This window comes from Pleurodeles waltl, chromosome 6 (assembly GCF_031143425.1).
Source record: "Pleurodeles waltl isolate 20211129_DDA chromosome 6, aPleWal1.hap1.20221129, whole genome shotgun sequence".
In the NCBI taxonomy this organism is placed as follows: Eukaryota; Metazoa; Chordata; class Amphibia; order Caudata; family Salamandridae; genus Pleurodeles; species Pleurodeles waltl.
The window spans coordinates 1,461,286,997-1,461,306,260 of record NC_090445.1 but is presented as its reverse complement, the minus strand read 5'-3'; the positions used below and the strand labels follow the sequence as shown (position 1 = coordinate 1,461,306,260).

Sequence of the window (19,264 nt, the reverse complement as noted above, 5' to 3'; positions counted from 1 at the left end):
TCACCCTCCCCCCCACACACACACTCACCCTCCCCCCCACACACACACTCACCCTCCCCCCCACACACACACTCACCCTCCCCCCCACACACACACACTCACCCTCCCCCCCACACACACCTCACCCTCCCCCCCACCACACACACTCACCCTCCCCCCCACACACACACACTCACCCTCCCCCACCACACACACACACCCTCCCCCCCACACACACACACACCCTCCCCCCCCACACACACACACACACCCTCCCCCCCCACACACACACACACACCCTCCCGCCCCACACACACACCCTCCCCCACACACACACACACACACTCACCCTCCCCCACACACACACTCACCCTCACCCTCCCCCACACACACACACCCACCCTCCCCCACACACACACCCACCCTCCCCACACACACACACACACTCACCCACCCTCCCACACACTCACCCACCCTCCCTCCCACACACACACCCCCTCCCACACACACACCCCCTCCCACACACACACACACCCCTCCCACACACACACCTCACCCCTCCCACACACACACACCACACCCCACACACACACACACACCCACACACACACACTCCACACCCCCCACACACCCCACACACACCCCCCTCCCTCCCCACACACACCACACACCCACCCCCCTCCCACACACACACCCACCCCCCTCCCACACACACACACACACCCCACACACACACACACCCCACACACACACACACACCCCACACACACACACCCCCTCCCTCCCCCACACACACACACACACACCCTCCCTCACACACCCACCCCCCTCCCTCCCACACACACACACCCCCTCCCACACACACACACCCTCACCCCTCCCACACACACACACACCCCCCACACACACACACACCCCCCCCCACACACACACACCCCCCCCACACACACACACACACACCCCTCCCACACACACACCCCCCTCCCACACACACACACACACCCCCTCCCTCCCACACACACACCCCCTCCCTCCCACACACACACCCCCTCCCTCCCACACACACACCCACCCCCCTCCCTCCCACACACACACCCACCCACCCCCCTCCCTCCCACACACACACACACACACACACCCCCTCCCACCCACACACACCCCTCCCACCCACACACACCCCTCCCACCCACACCACACCCCTCCCACCCACACACCCCTCCCCCATCCATCCACATCCTGCCCCCCCCACACACACACCCTCCCCCACACACACACCCTCCCCCACACATCCTGCCCCCCCCACACATCCTGCCCCCCCCACACATCCTGCCCCCCACACATCCTGCCCCCACACACACACCCTCCCCCACACACACACCCTCCCCCACACACCCTCCCCCACACACCCTCCCCCACACACCCTCCCCCACACACCCTCCCCCACACACACACCCACCCTCCCCCCACACACACACCCACCCTCCCCCACACACACACACACACTCACCCACCCTCCCACACACTCACCCACCCTCCCACACACACACCCCCTCCCACACACACACCCCCTCCCACACACACACACACCCCCTCCCACACACACACACCCTCACCCCTCCCACACACACACACACACCCCACACACACACACACACCCCACACACACACACTCCCACCCACACACACCCCACACACACCCCCTCCCTCCCACACACACACACCCACCCCCCTCCCACACACACACACCCACCCCCCTCCCACACACACACCCACCCCCCTCCCACACACACACACACACCCCACACACACACACACCCCACACACACACACACACCCCACACACACACACCCCCTCCCTCCCCCCACACACACACACACACCCCCTCCCTCACACACACCCACCCCCCTCCCTCCCACACACACACACCCCCTCCCACACACACCCTCACCCCTCCCACACACACACACACCCCCCACACACACACACACACCCCCCACACACACACACCCCCCCCACACACACACACACACACCCCTCCCACACACACACCCCCTCCCACACACACACCCCCTCCCACACACACACCCCCCTCCCTCCCACACACACACCCCCTCCCTCCCACACACACACCCACCCCCCTCCCTCCCACACACACACCCACCCACCCCCCTCCCTCCCACACACACACACACACACACACACCCCTCCCACCCACACACACCCCTCCCACCACACACACCCCTCCCACCCACACACCCCTCCCCCCCACACACCCTCCCACACCCATCCATCCACATCCTGCCCCCCACACACACACACCCTCCCCCACACACACACCCTCCCCCACACACACACCCTCCCCCACACATCCTGCCCCCCCCACACATCCTGCCCCCCCCACACATCCTGCCCCCCACACATCCTGCCCCCCACACACACACCCTTCCCCACACACACACCCTCCCCCACACACCCTCCCCCACACACCCTCCCCCACACACCCTCCCCCACACACACACACCCTCCCCACACACACACACCCTCCCCCACACCCTCCCCCACACCCTCCCCACACCCTCCCCCACACACACACACCCTCCCCCACACACACACACACACACCCCTCCCACACACACCCCCCCACACACACACTCCCCCCCCACACACACACTCCCCCCCCACACACACACACACCCCCCCCACACACACACTCCCCCCACACACACACATCCTCCCCCCACACACACACATCCTCCCCCCACACACACACATCCTCCCCCCCCACACACACACACCCTCCCCCCCCACACACACACACCCTCCCCCCCACACACACCCTCCCCCCCACACACACACACACACACACACCCTCCCCCCCCACACACACACACACACCCTCCCCCCCCCACACACACACCCTCCCCCCACACACACACACCCTCCCACACACAAACACACCCTCCCACACACAAACACACCCTCCCACACACAAACACACCCTCCCACACACACACACACCCTCCCACACACACACACACCCTCCCCCACACACACACACCCATCCATCCACATCCTGCCCCCCACACATCCTGCCCCCACACACACCTCCCCCACACACACACCCTCCCCCACACACACCCTCCCCCACACCCATCCATCCACACACACACACACACACTCCCCGACACAAACATCCTCACACACACACACCCTCCCCGACACAAACATCCTCACATGCACACACACCCGCCCCCACACACACACACACCCTCCCCCCCCCACACACACACACACACCACCCCCCCCACACACACACCCTCCCCCCCCCCCACACACACACACACACCACCCCCACCCACACCCCCCCTCCCCCCACCCACACACCCCCCCTCCCCCCACCCACACACCCCCCCTCCCCCCACCCACACCCCCCCTCCCCCCCACCCACACCCCCCTCCCCCCCTCCCACACCCCCCCTCCCCCCACACCCACACACACACCCTCCCCCCCTACCCACACACACACCCTCCCCCCCTACCCACACACACACACCCTCCCCCCCTACCCACACACACACACCCTCCCCCCCACCCACACACCCACCCCCCCCCACCCACACACCCTCCCCCCCCACCCACACACACACACCCTCCCCCCCACCCACACACACTCCCCCCACACACCCCCCCCACCCACACACACACCCTCCCCCCCCACCCACACACACACCCTCCCCCCCCACCCACACACACACCCTCCCCCCCCACCCACACACACACCCTCCCCCCCACCCACACACACACCCTCCCCCCCCACCCACACACCCTCCCCCCCCCACCCACACACCCTCCCCCCCCACCCACACACACACACACCCTCCCCCCCACCCACCCACACCCTCTCCCCCACCACACACCCACCCTCCCTCCCCACCCACACACACCCTCCCACCCACCACACACACACACCCTCCCCCCACACACTCCCCCACACACCCTCCCCCCACACACTCCCCCCACACACCCTCTCCCCCCCACCCCCACACCACCCTCTCCCCCCCACCCACCCACACACCCTCCCCCCCCACCCACACACACACCCTCCCCCCCACCCACACACACACCCTCCCCCCCCACCCACACACCCTCCCCCCCACCCACACACACACACACACCCTCCCCACCCACACACACCCTCCCCCACACCCTCCCCCCCCACACACACACCCTCCCCCCCCACACACACACCCTCCTCCCCCACACACACACACACCCTCCCCCCCACACACACACACACACCCTCCCCCCCACACACACACACACACACCCTCCCCCCCACACACACACACACACACCCTCCCCCCCACACACACACACCCTCCCCCCCACACACACACACACACCCTCCCCCCCACACACACACACACACCCTCCCCCCACACACACACACACACCCTCCCCCCACACACACACACACACCCTCCCCCCACACACACACACACACCCTCCCCTCCCACACACACACACACCCTCCCCTCCCACACACACACACACCCTCCCCTCCCACACACACACACACACACACCCTCCCCCCCCCACACACACACACACCCTCCCCCCCACACACCCACACACCCTCCCCCCCACACACCCACACACCCCCTCCCCCCACACACACACACCCACACCCCCTCCCACACACACACACCCCCCTCCCACACACACACACACACTCTCCCACACACACACACACACCCTCCCACACACACACACACCCTCCCACACACACACACACCCTCCCACACACACACACACACACCCTCCCCCCCACACACACACACACCCTCCCCCCCACACACACACACACACACACCCTCCCCCCCACACACACACACACACCCTCCCCCCCACACACACACACACACCCACACCCTCCCCCCCACACACACACACCCTCCCCCCACAAACACACCCTCCCACACACAAACACACCCTCCCACACACACACACACACACCCTCCCCCACACACACACACACTCACTCCCACACACACACACACACACACTCACTCCCACACACACTCACTCCCACACACACACACACCCTCCCACACACACACACACCCTCCCACACACACACCCTCCCACACACACACACACCCTCCCCCACACACCCTCCCACACACACACACCCTCCCACACACACACACCCTCCCACACACACACACCCCACACACAGACCCTCCCACACAGACCCTCCCACCCACACACTCTCCCACCCACACACCCTCCCACCCACCCACACACACACACCCCCTCCCACACAAACCCACACACACACACCCTCCCACACACACACACCCCCTCCCACACAAACCCACACACAAACACACCCTCCCACACACAAACACACCCCTCCCACACACAAACACACCCTCCCACACACAAACACCCTCCCACACACAAACACCCTCCCACACACACACACCCCCACCCACACACCCCCCCCACCCACACACACACCCCCACCCACACACACACCCCCACCACACACACACCCCCACCCACACACCCCCCCCACCCACACACACACCCCGTCCCCCACACACACACCCCGTCCCCCACACACACACACACACACACACACACACACCCCCGTCCCCCCCACACACACACACACACACCCCGTCCCACACACCCACACACACACACACCCCCCGTCCCACACACCCACACACACACACCCCCCGTCCCACACACACACACACACCCCCCGTCCCACACACACACACACACACCCCGTCCCACACACACACACACACCACACACACCCTCCCACACACACACACACCCACCCACACACACACACACCCTCCCACACACACACACACCCTCCCCCACACACCCTCCCACACACACACCCTCCCACACACACACACACACACCCACACACAGACCCTCCCACACACACCCTCCCACCCACACACACACACCCTCCCTCCCACCCACACACACACACCCTCCCACCCACCCACACACACCCCCTCCCACACACACACACCCCCTCCCACACACACACACCCCCTCCCACACACAAACACCCCCTCCCACACACAAACACACCCTCCCACCCCCTCCCACCCACTCACACCCCTCCCACACAAACCACACACAAACACACCCTCCCACACACAAACACACCCTCCCACACACAAACACCCCCTCCCACACACAAACACCCTCCCCCACACACACACCCCCACCCACACACCCCCCCCACCCACACACACACACCCCCACCCACACACCCCCCCCACACACACCCCGTCCCCACACACACACCCCCGTCCCCACACACACACACACACACCCCCGTCCCCCCCACCCACACACACACACACCCCCCGTCCACACACACACACACCCCCCCCGTCCCACACACACACACACACACACCCCCCGTCCCACACACACACACACACACACACACCCCGTCCCACACACACACACACACACACACCCCCGTCCCCCACACACACCCCCGTCCCCCACACCCCCCCCGTCCCCCACACACCCCCCGTCCCCCACACACACACACACCCCGTCCCCCACACACACACACACACCCCGTCCCCCACACACACACACACCCCGTCCCCCACACACACACACACACCCCGTCCCCCACACACACACACACACACCCCGTCCCCCACACACACACACACACACACACCCCGTCCCCCACACACACACACACACACACCCCGTCCCCCACACACACACACACACACACACCCCCGTCCCCCACACACACACACACACACACACACCCCGTCCCCCACACACACACACACACACACACCCCGTCCCCCACACACACACACCCCGTCCCCCACACACACACACACACACCACACCCCGTCCCCCACACACACACACACACACACACACACACCCCGTCCCCCACACACACACACACACACACACACACCCACACCCACACACCCCGTCCCCCACACACACACACACACACACACCCCGTCCCACACACACACCCCGTCCCACACACACACCCCGTCCCACACACACCCCGTCTCCCACACACACACACACACACCCCCCGTCCCACACACACACCCCCCGTCCCACACACACACCCCCCGTCCCACACACACACCCCCCGTCCCACACACACACCCCCCGTCCCACACACACACCCCCCGTCCCACACACACACACCCCGTCCCACACACACACACCCCGTCCCACACACACACACCCCGTCCCACACACACACACACACCGTCCCACACCACACACACACACACCGTCCACACACACACCCCCTCCCACACACACACACCCCCTCCCACACACACACACCCCCTCCCACACACACACACCCCCTCCCACACACACACACCCCTCCCCCACACACACACACCCCCTCCCCCACACACACACACACCCTCCCCCCACACACACACACCCTCCCCCACACACACACACACCCCTCCCCCACACACACACACCCTCCCCCACACACACACACACCGTCCCACACACACACACCCTCCCACACACACACCCCCTCCCACACACACACACCCCCTCCCACACACACACACCCCCTCCCACACACACACACACACACACCCTCCCCCACACACACACACACCCTCCCCCACACACACACACACCCTCCCCCACACACACACACACCCTCCCCCACACACACACACCCTCCCCCACACACACACACACACACCCTCCCCCACACACACACACCCTCCCCCCCACACACACACCCTCCCCCACACACACACACCCTCCCCCCCACACACACACACCCTCCCCCCCACACACACACACCCTCCCCCCCCCCACACACACACCCTCCCCCCCCCACCACACACACACCCTCCCCCCCCACCACACACACACCCTCCCCCCCCCACACACACACACCCTCCCCCCCCACACACACACACCCTCCCCCACACACACACACACACACACCCTACCCCCACACACACACACACACCCTACCCACACACACACACACACACACACCCTACCCCCACACACACACACACACACACACCCTACCCCCACACACACACACACACACCCTACCCCCACACACACACACACACACCCTCCCCCCCACACACACACACACACCCTCCCCCCCACACACACACACCCCCTCCCACACACACCCCCTCCCACACACACCCCCTCCCACACACACACACCCTCCCACACACACACACCCTCCCACACACACACACCCTCCCACACACACACACCCTCCCACACACACACCACCCTCCCACACACACACCCTCACACACACACACACTGTGTAGGAGAATGTTGATGCTGTGTGCATGGAGGAAAATGGTCAGATCAATCATGTACTCTTTGAAGAGGGTGGGGCTTGAGTAAAGACCCATTAGGTACTACACAGTTATGTTTTCGGTCTTCCAAGGAATAAGGTGCCAGGCTGACAGCTTGTGTTCTCTTAAGGAGTAAATCCAGTTGAGTGGAAGTCCTTGCATTCCAATCTTGTGCAGGCATCGGTGGGGGAATATGTCAAATGCTACAGAGATATTCAAGAAATCCAATGTGTCTCCTCTGCCCAGAACTATGTTGATGTCGTCTGGCGGCACTGAATGGTGTTTCTGTACTGTGATTGAGCCTGAATCATGATTGAGTGGAGTAACTAGCTGGTGGTTGTGAAGGTGGTCACTGAGGTACTGGTTGAGGAGCTTTTTTAAGACCTTTGCAAGGTATGGTAGGAGGAAGGAATGTCAGTAGTTAGCAAGCATGGCTGGGTCAGCAAATACTTTGAGTAGAGGAGTTGCATGTTTCCTGGTGTAGGAACGTACCCTCTTTTTGGCATGGTTACCCCCACTTTTTGCCTCCTCAGTGTGTTTTGACTGTGTTTTTTTAAATATAGCAAATAACATACGGCTTGTACTGTTGGCTTGAGCGGGTCAATGTTTTGTGTTTGACAATAGCAAAAAAAATGTTTCTATTTCACTGCATACCATTGTCTAGTTGTGGGTTTGAGTTCTTGTTTAAGAACATGCATACATTCATGTGGTAATTGTAAATAACCAGATTCTATTACCTCAGGAGCCATATCGCTAGGCTGGGGGATCTGGATTTGGATGTCTTATTTGGCCCTGTCTGCGTCAGAATGTCTGGTTTGTAGTGAAGCTTTTTATGTGGAACAACTGAGAGTTCTAAAAGTGTTGTAAACCATGGCTGACGTGCCCACATAGGGGCCACCAGAATCATCTTAAGGGAAGATTGTTTGAGCTTCCGGACCACAAAGGGCATGAGTGGGAGGGGGGGAAAAGTGTAAGCAAATATCCCTGACCAATTCATCCATAGAGTATTGCCTTTGGATTGAGGGTGCGGGTACCTGGGGGCGAATATTTTACATTTATTTTGATATGTGGCGAATAGGTCTATTTGAGGTGTTCACCACTTTTTGGGAAGTACTGGTGAAGGACTTGTGGGTACAGTTTTTGCTGAGGTTATTGTCTGGCCCTGGTAGATACTGTGCCTCTGTGAATGTGGTGTTGAACTTCCCATTTCCATACTGTTTGTGCAGATGGGAAAGACAACACTAGATCTTCCATCTGACCCTGTGCCTGAGACCACCGACAGGAGAGACATTGTTGAAGAGGACACATATGAAGTCTGGCATGAGGTAAGATGGCAATACACAATGCCATCATCCTTAACAGTTTCGGAACAGTTATTACTGTGTATTCTTGGTTCTCTGTTAATGTTTGAAAAACCTGAACTCGGGCTGAGCTGGGAAACGCTAGTCTTAATTGTGTTTTGAGGGTAGCTCCTAGATAGGGCTGTATCTGCAGAGGTTACAGATTAGATTTGAGGTAATTTATGGTGAACCCTAGAGTGTGAAGGAGACAAATTGTGATTTGAGTGTGGTTTTGATACTATGTGAATGAATTGGCTTTGATGAGCCAATTTTCCATATAAGAACACGTGAATTTGTCTTCTGGGATGTGCAGGGACTACCGCAAGGCATTTTGTGAATACTCTGGGAGCAGTTGTGACTCCGAATGGTAATACCTTGAATTGGAAATGTTTTGCTTCAACAATCTTAGGTATTTGGGGTGTGTAGTATGAATGGGAATGTGAGTCTAAGTCTAACGCTGTTATGAAGTCACCTTGTTGTAGAAGGGGAATAACATCCTGACAAGTGACCATGTGGAAGTGTTCTGATATGATGTGGTGGTTTAAGGGTCTGAGATCTAACACTGGTCTGAGACACCAGTCTTTTTTGGGTATTACGAAATACAGGGAGTAGACTCCTGTTCCCTGGTGTTGTAATGGTACTGGTTCTGTACCCTTTTGAGAGGAAGAGAATGTACTTCCTCTTTGAGAAGAGTGAGATGACCTTGTGAGAGTTTGAGAGTCTGAGGGGGGTATATTTGGTGGAGTGGAAATGAGCTCCAGACAGTAACAAGTTTGGATAATTTGAAGTACCCATTGATCTGTGGTAGTTTGAGATCATTGGGGGTAAAACAAATTGTAACCTTCCCCCTAAAGAAGTGGTGGTGAGTGGTTTTGGTGAAAGTCATTGCTTAGTGGTGGATGAGGAGCCTCTGGATGAAGATAGCTTTCCTCTTCCTTTGACAATGTTGCCTCTATAAGAACCTCTAAAATAACCTCTGGTGTAATGAGAGGTGGGCTTTGAGTTTAAGACTGTTCCTGAAATGACCGAAAGCCCTTTGCAAATCCTGTGCGATGAAAAGTACCCCTCTGTATGCTGGCTTGGAGCAGTCCCATAGCTTTGGCAGTTTGATTGTCCTTATTTAATTTTTCAAGTGTGGTATCCACTTGTGATGCAAATAAATGCTGATTTAACAAAGGGCATGTTGAAAACTGCCTGCTGTACCTCTTATTTAAAGCCTGAGCATCTGAGCCAGGCATGATGCCTAATGAGGATACTGGTGTTAGCACTGCGTGCTGCTGTATCAGCACCACTGAGTGCACATCTGATGGAATTGTTCAAAATTGTTTGTCCCTCAGTTACAATTTCTACCCAACTTTTACAATGTTCCTCTGGGAGATATTGTAAAAGCTCCTCCATAGCATCCCAGTGAGCTCTATCATACCAGGATAACAAAGCATGGGTCTTGATCTAAATGTATCCCCTAAATCATGAGCCCCACCAGGTGGTGAATTTGGAGGTGTGAACCCCAAAGTAGGGGGGGGGGATGTTGGTGAAGGAGTATGATGTGGAGAAGTAGGTGGAGATGGTTGAGAAAGAAATGGAGCCTTTTCTTTCAGTCTTTTTTTGGAGGAGGAGAGGGGGAGAAGGTGATGTTATAATAGGCCCTGCTCTTTCTTGATTTTGAAGTCGGAACGGACAAGCGCCCATAACTTCCAAAATTGGTTCCACCTGTGAAGGGGTGGTAGTTAAAGATTTTCCAGGATAACTGAAAGTCTAAGATTTTTGGTTCCAAAGTCTTTTGTGCCTGGGATATTTTTGGTGCCGAAACAGTGGGCGGATGTTTTTCTTTAATGCCAAAGTGGTCAGTACTGAAGCAGTAGGCACTGAAGCACCATGTATCTTCGGTCACGTTGGAGTTGAAGAAGAGGTGCTAGAGTTCGATTCCAAAGATCTCTCTGGCTTTTTTCGGTGCCAAGCCGGAAGGCAGGGCATCCAAATGAATCTTTCTTCTCCGAGCATGGCCGGAAGGTAGAGGCGGACCAGTGACCTCTTCTGATTTTTGATCGATGATGAAGGGGTCTTTTTACTCACAGTTTGCACAGACTACACCACTTGACTCTCGATGTCCGATTGTACATCAGAGTCAGAATCTTGAATGGAGAAGGCCTCCTCCTGCTCCAACTCCTCTTGTGCATGCTCGTCACCAAAGATGTCCACTGTGTCATCTGGAGGTCGAGATGCCATTTTCATCCGATGAGCTCTTCGATCTCTAAGTATCTTTTTTGACTGAAAGGAAAGGTACGCTTCACAGGTCCACTTGTTGTGGTCGGAGGAAAGAGACAAAACTACACACCTGGTGGTGGCCGGTGTGTGGAAATTGAGTGGCTTCTAGGACAAAACCAAAATTAAGTTTGTTCCATTAGGGCTGCATAGATATATGCCACATGAAAGAAGTAGGCCCGAAGAGACCCCGAAGGACTGAAATTAGATTTCGGGTGTAAAATGGTACCAAAAGAAAGTATGGAAGAATAACAATACCGACACGCCCCCTGCCCTTTGGGCTGAAAGGGCCTACCGTAGGGGTGACATACAGTTATCTGGTTTAGTGATCAGCAGTGAAAGGTTGCATGCACCATTTTACGCAGGCTACAAATGGCAGGCCTGCAGACAGTTTGCATGGGCTCCCATGAGTGGCATAATACATGCTGGAGCCCATGGGGGACCCGTAGTGCACCAATGCCTTGGGTACCAAAGTACCATCTACCAGCGACTTAGAGGTACACCAGTATGCCAATTCTGGAGGATAAGAAGTACCAAAACAACCAAATTTAGAAGAGCTGAGGTCCTGAAAGAGGACATTCCTACAGACAAGAGTGATGTTCTGCCCAACATGGAAGGGGAGTCACAACTTTCGGAAGTAAGGAGGGAAGTGTTCAGAGGTCCAGCTTGTCTGGGTAGGTGGTGGTGTAATGTGGGTGCGACGAGGGAGTGCCTGCAATTTGCTGGTCCTCTTGCCAATGTTATGGCCACTAGAAAGGCAGTTTTGATTATCAATAGCCTAAGATGGCAATTGTGTAGAGGCTTAAAGAGCCCACCATCAAAAAAGATAACAACAAAATTTAGATCCCACTGGGGAATGATGAATGGCCTGGTAGGAAACATGTTGCAAGCCTTTCAGAAACCTAGCCACAGCAGAGGACTTAAATTAAGAAGGATGGAACAGCAACTGCAAAAATGTTGAAATGGCTGATTATCTTTAACAGTGTCCGCAGCAGAGCCGGGCAGGGCCAACAATAGTGCAAACAGAAGAACTTTAGAAAGAGGCTTAGAAAGAAGGTCTATGTTGTAGGAATAAAAATTTAAAAAATTTATTACAAGGGCAGACATATATAGACTTGGTAGAGAGATGTACGGCTGCCAGAATAGCATCAGACTTCAGAAAGAAGACGAAAGCCATCAACTCATGCCATTCAATCTCCACACATGAAGGCGAAGGGTGTACAGGTTTGAGTGCAGAAGCCTCCCCTATTGCTAGAACAGAAGAGGCTCTCGAAGAGGTGGCTGATCAGATGACTAATGCTCAACAACTCGGGATACCAGACTCTCCGTGCCCAATCCAGAGCCACAAGAATAACTTGGGCCCAGTCTTTCCTGATCTTGAAAAAGCTGCCCAGGAATGGTATTGGCAGAAGAGCATACAGCAGGCCGGAGCTCCACTTGAGGTTAGAAATGTCTTCTTGGTAACTCCAGGATGCTAAACTGCTGACACTGTATTCTGAGGAGTGGTGAACAGATCGAACCAAAGTTTTCCCCACTGCTAAAGAAAAGTCTGTTTGCAGCACTTCGAAGGGGAGACACCATTTGTGATCCGCTAGGCATCTTCATCTGAGTTCATCCACCTTAGCTGGCTTTCAGACCACCGGCTTTTAAACAAAAAAGGAAACTTTTCCGGTGTTACAGCAAAGTCCAGAGACGCAAAGCCTCTTGACAAAGAGGCCACAGCCCCAACCACCTTGTTTGTTTTAGTACGACATGGCGGTGGGTGTTGTCTGAACACCTGCACCAGCCTTTACTTGATCGAAGTAAGAAAGGCTTTCAATGCCAGGCAACTGGCCAGAAGCTCCAACAGGTTGATGTGGAGCTCAGACTTCAGAGAACAGTCATATAATCACCACCACATCCCAAAATTGGCACATCTGTCCCCAGAGTCAGCTCTAGTTGGGAAGGGAGAGCAGTCTGTCACTGATAGAATCGTAGTACATCTGCCACCGATGCAGAGCTTTAACAGTTCTTTCCAGGATTTGGACCATGTCCGAGAGATTTGCCTGATGCTGGAAATCCAGAACAGAGGCTGAAACATCAGCTACATAACATGAATATCCTAGACTCACAGCTTGGGAGGATAAGCCTGAAACTGCACTGTGTCCAGAACAGCTCACATGAAAAGTAGCCTATGAGAGGGGTGTGACTTTGGCATGTTGATAGTGAACCCAAGTGAACGCAGGTTTGTCTCTAAAGCGTGTGGGTCTGTCACGTACATCTGATTGCGACAGGCATCATGTGGTCCGAAACCAGCCGCTTTCTTATGGGACATCCTATCGCACCAGGAGATAAAATACCTAAAAAAAGTGCATAGTGTTGATGTAAAGAAATGGCTCAATGTTGCTGTTACCCCCCACTTTTTGCCCGATACTGATGCTGACTTGACTGAGAAGTGTGCTGGGACCACTGCTAACCAGGCCCCAGCACCAGTGTTCTTTCACCTAAAATGTACCATTGTCTCCACAATTGGCACAACCCTGGCACCCTGGTAAGTCCCTTGTAACTGGTACCCCTGGTACCAAGGGCCCTGATGCCAGGGAAGGTCTCTAAGGGCTGCAGCATGTCTTATGCCACCCTAGGGACCCCTCACTCAGCACAGACACACTGCTTGTCAGCTTGTGTGTGCTGGTGGGGGGAAAATTACTAAGTCGACATGGCACTCCCCTCAGGGTGCCATGCCAACCTTACACTGCCTATGGCATTGGTAAGTCACCCCTCTAACAGGCCTTACAGCCCTAAGGCAGGGTGCACTATACCACAGGTGAGGGCATAGGTGCATGAGCACTATGCCCCTACAGTGTCTAAGCAAAACCTTAGACATTGTAAGTGCAGGGTAGCCATAAGAGTATATGGTCTGGGAGTCAGTCAAAAACGAACTCCACAGCTCCATAATGGCTACACTGAATACTGGGAAGTTTGGTATCAAACTTCTCAGAATAATAAACCCACACTGAGCCAGTGTTGGATTTATTAAAAAATGCACACAGAGTGCATCTTAGAGATGCCCCCTGTATTTTACCCAATTGTTCAGTGCAGGACTGACTGGTCTGTGCCAGCCTGCTGCTGAGAGACGAGTTTCTGACCCCCATGTGGTGAGGGCCTTTGTGCTCTCTGAGGACAGAAACAAAAGCCTGCTCTGGGTTGGGTGGAGGTGCTTCACACCTCCCCCCTGCAGGAAATGTAACACCTAGCAGTGAGCTTCAAAGGCTCAGGGCTTCGTGTTACAATGCCCCAGGGCACTCCAGCTAGTGGAGATGCCCGCCCCCTGGACACAGCCCCCACTTTTGGCGGCAAGTCCAGGAGAGATAATGAGAAAAACAAGGAGGAGTCACTGGCCAGTCAGGACAGCCCCTAAGGTGTCCTGAGCTGAGGTGACTGACTTTTAGAAATCCTCCATCTTGCAGATGGAGGATTCCCCCAATAGGAATAGGGATGTGCCCCCCTCCCCTCAGGGAGGAGGCACAAAGAGGGTGTAGCCACCCTCAAGGACAGTAGCCATTGGCTACTGCCCTCCCAGACCTAAACACACCCCTAAATTCAGTATTTAGGGGCTCCCCAGAACCTAGGAACTCAGATTCCTGCAACCTAAGAAGAAGAGGACTGCTAAGCTGAAAAACCCTGCAGAGAAGACGGAGACACCAACTGCTTTGGCCCCAGCTCTACCGGCCTGTCTCCCCACTTCTAAAGACACTGCTCCAGCGACGCTTTCCCCAGGGACCAGCGACCTCTGAATCCTCAGAGGACTGCCCTGCTCTAGAAGGACCAAGAACTCCCGAGGACAGCGGCCCTGTTCACCAAAGACTGCAACTTTGAAACAAAGCAGCAACTTTGAAACAACTTGCGTTTCCCGCCGGAAGCGTGAGACTTGCTACTCTGCACCCGATGCCCCGGGATCGACTTGTGGAGAACAATCACTTCAGGGAGGACTCCCCGGCGACTGCGAGACCGTGAGTAGCCAGAGTTGCCCCCACAGCGACGCCTGCAGAGGGAATCCCGAGGCTCCCCCTGACCGCGACTGCCTCCTCCTCAGATCCCGACGCCTGGTAAAGACTCTGCACCCGCAGCCCCCAGGACCTGAAGGATCCAAACTCCAGTGCAGGAGTGACCCCCAGGAGGCCCTCTCCCTTGCCCAGGTGGTGGCTACCCCAAGGAGCCCCCCCCCCCCTTGCCTGCATCGCTGAAGAGACCCCTTGGTCTCCCATTGATTTCAATTACAAACCCGATGCTTGTTTGCACACTGCACCCAGCCGCCCCCGTGCCGCTGAGGGTGTATTTTCTGTGTGGACTTGTGTCCCCCCCGGTGCCCTACAAAACCCCCCTGGTCTGCCCTCCGAAGACGCAGATACTTACCTGCTGGCAGACTGGAACCGGGGCACCCCCTTCTCCATTGAAGCCTATGCGTTTTGGGCACCACTTTGACCACTGCACCTGACCGGCCCCGAGCTGCTGGTGTGGTAACTTTGGGGTTGCTCTGAACCCCCAACGGTGGGCTACCTTGGACCCAAACTTGAACCCCGTAGGTGGTTTACTTACCTGCAAAAACTAGCAAACTCTTACTCCCCCCAGGAACTGTTGAAAATTGCACTGTCTAGTTTTAAAATAGCTATATGTGATTTATGTGAAAACTGTATATGCTATTTTGCTAATTCAAAGTTCCTAAAGTACCTACCTGCAATACCTTTCATTTGAAGTATTACATGTAAATCTTGAACCTGTGGTTCTTAAAATAAACTAAGAAAATATATTTTTCAATACAAAAACCTATTGGCCTGGAATTGTCTCTGAGTGTGTGTTCCTCATTTATTGCTTGTGAATGAGCAACACATGCTTAACACTACTCCTTTGATAAGCCTACTGCTCGACCACACTACCACAAAATAGAGCATTAGTATTATCTCTTTTTGCCACTATCTTACCTCTAAGGGGAACCCTTGGACTCTGTGCATACTATTCCTTACTTTGAAATAGTGCATACAGAGCCAACTTCCTACAGTTGAGAAAAAAGCCAGTCAAAAAAACAGCTGAGGTTAGCTCCAACTGGATTTGCGTCATCTGGCACGGAAAGTAACGGACGTCAGCATGCTGGGGTGGCGCATGTATTCTTACCTTATAAGTCACTTCTGGCGACAAGGAGGCGAAGGACATCACCTACCAGGGAACAGGGATGATGCTCGAGAATGTCTGTATATGGTCTGATTCTTGGGAGTATTCTAAGGTAATGAATCTGCAAGAAGAGGTCTCTGACTGCCTATTTCTGCCCATGGATTGGCTAAACAGATCACAGATATTATATTGTGTAATAAAATTCTGGTTTCTTGCTGAACCAAGATGTTTTATGTTAATATCCCAAAGGTGTTGCCTCACTAACCAATAGCTTCACACAAAGGGCATTCAAAAAGGAGTCAGCAACAAATGGCGGGAAAGCCTATACTTCGGTCTGAGGGTGGCTGGGAAAGGATAAACAACTGTTGGTTAAACTGTTAGTTTAACGGTTTAGGCATCTCTGGCAATCATGAGAGTCTGAAGACAGTCTAGGAGAACCAAGAGACTCTAGAGAGCCCTGAACCTCGGGCTGCACTTTAAAAAGTTGTTGCACGCCCCGCTCCTTCAAAATCTGCATCAGAAGGGGATTTATTTGGGGCTCCACATTCTTTGGTCTCAGATGACTTCAGTTGTCAGTGCAATCTTCTTACAAGATATTGGCAGCTGTCTACACGGACAGACTTGGAGATCATGGTTTTGAAATGCTTCTGTGCCTTACACCAACTAGTTTCAGGGGTAAATTGGAATGGCTTGCCTGCCACCCACTGCTTCTTGTAGATTATATTTTTGCACACATTTGGTGAGTATGTCTCATTCTACTCAACACCCACACAGATGAGTTTAGCTGTGCATAGAGTCAGGAAAATAGGTCTGTCTGGGATTGTTGCTAGTTTAGCAGCTTTGATTAGTTGCAGCTACTTATGTGCTATGTGGATTAGCACTTTTCAAGGCAAAACAGCCAGGGCCACAGAAATTGTCCAGGAGGGTGGGATAAAACTATGCAGCATATGAAACTGAATTATTATGCAACAAAGGCTGATTATTCATAGTAATGTGACATTTTGAGATCGTGATACTTCATTATTTTGTGACTGTTATACATAATAACGCAGCATGGTAAAAGTTTTGACCTCACTGGTTCCAGTTAAACACCAACACACAGTAGTCTGCAACAGAAAGGTGACAGGCCAACCTTAATGAAGGACCTTCCACTGCACAGCAAAACGTGTCCATGTATTTAGTATTATATCAGCTTTATTCAATTTTCCTTTAAAAACCATAAAAGCACACAAACAGATAAAATACACAATATATCGTCACAAACTGTTTTAGAATAGATTATTTAAAAAAATTAAAAAGAAGAAAAAGAAGAAAAAAAAATAATCAAGAATTACTCATTTTTCCTTAGCTGTAACGGATCCTAACAAATTAGAAACCTTACAACAAATTGCCCGGGAATTCAAATGTTGTAAGAACAACAAAGCAGGACAACACTGTGAAACGTTATGGTCACAGATTATAGGTAAAATAGAACGTTTAAGCACAGCATAGTGGGAAAAGAAAAAAGTTAAGTGCAAGGTGCATTGAATCGAATATCCAACACAACTTTTGATCCATCTGAGCCAGAAACAGAGTGACCCCGATTACAGCCTAGCCAAGAAAGATTAACAAATGAGTTTTTCCAGACTGCTGTGGCACTGTTACTTTCTGACCTGTCTGCGGCAAGTGTAGCTCTACACACAATGATGTGTTTTGTTTTTGTTTTTGCTTTTGCTTTTTTAAAATCAACTTTGAAAACAGCATGTCCATAAACCTCAGTCAGTAACAGATGAAATGATCCAAAATGTTCCTGCAAAGTTACGAGGAATTTCCAATGAGCAGGATAGCCTATCTTGTCACGCTTCAGATGGCCCTCAAGAAACACAGACATTAGTGTAAAATTTATGTTAAATTTTCATTCATCACATGCAACTGGAAGTGAAGACATAAATGAACAGGTACTGGCAAAGCCAATATTCCTCGCCCATGACACCTATTGTTTTTGGCAGTGGTCCCTGGCAAAAACCCGATAGCTGCCTTGTGTGGACAAACACAGGAATCATCTTGATTTTAAGCATATTCACTCAGAGAAGGCTGCTTTACATATGCACACAGGGTGATATTTAGGAATGGTTTTAAATACATTTAATGGAG

General features: G+C 54.3%; 1 protein-coding gene across 2 annotated transcripts in view; it reads right to left on the bottom strand.

Annotated features, from left to right (window-relative positions):
- The window catches only part of CCDC6 (coiled-coil domain containing 6), a 350,130-nt gene that overhangs the window by 193,799 nt on the left and 137,067 nt on the right, over window positions 1–19,264 (bottom strand). The gene's annotated exons all lie outside the window — the stretch shown is intronic.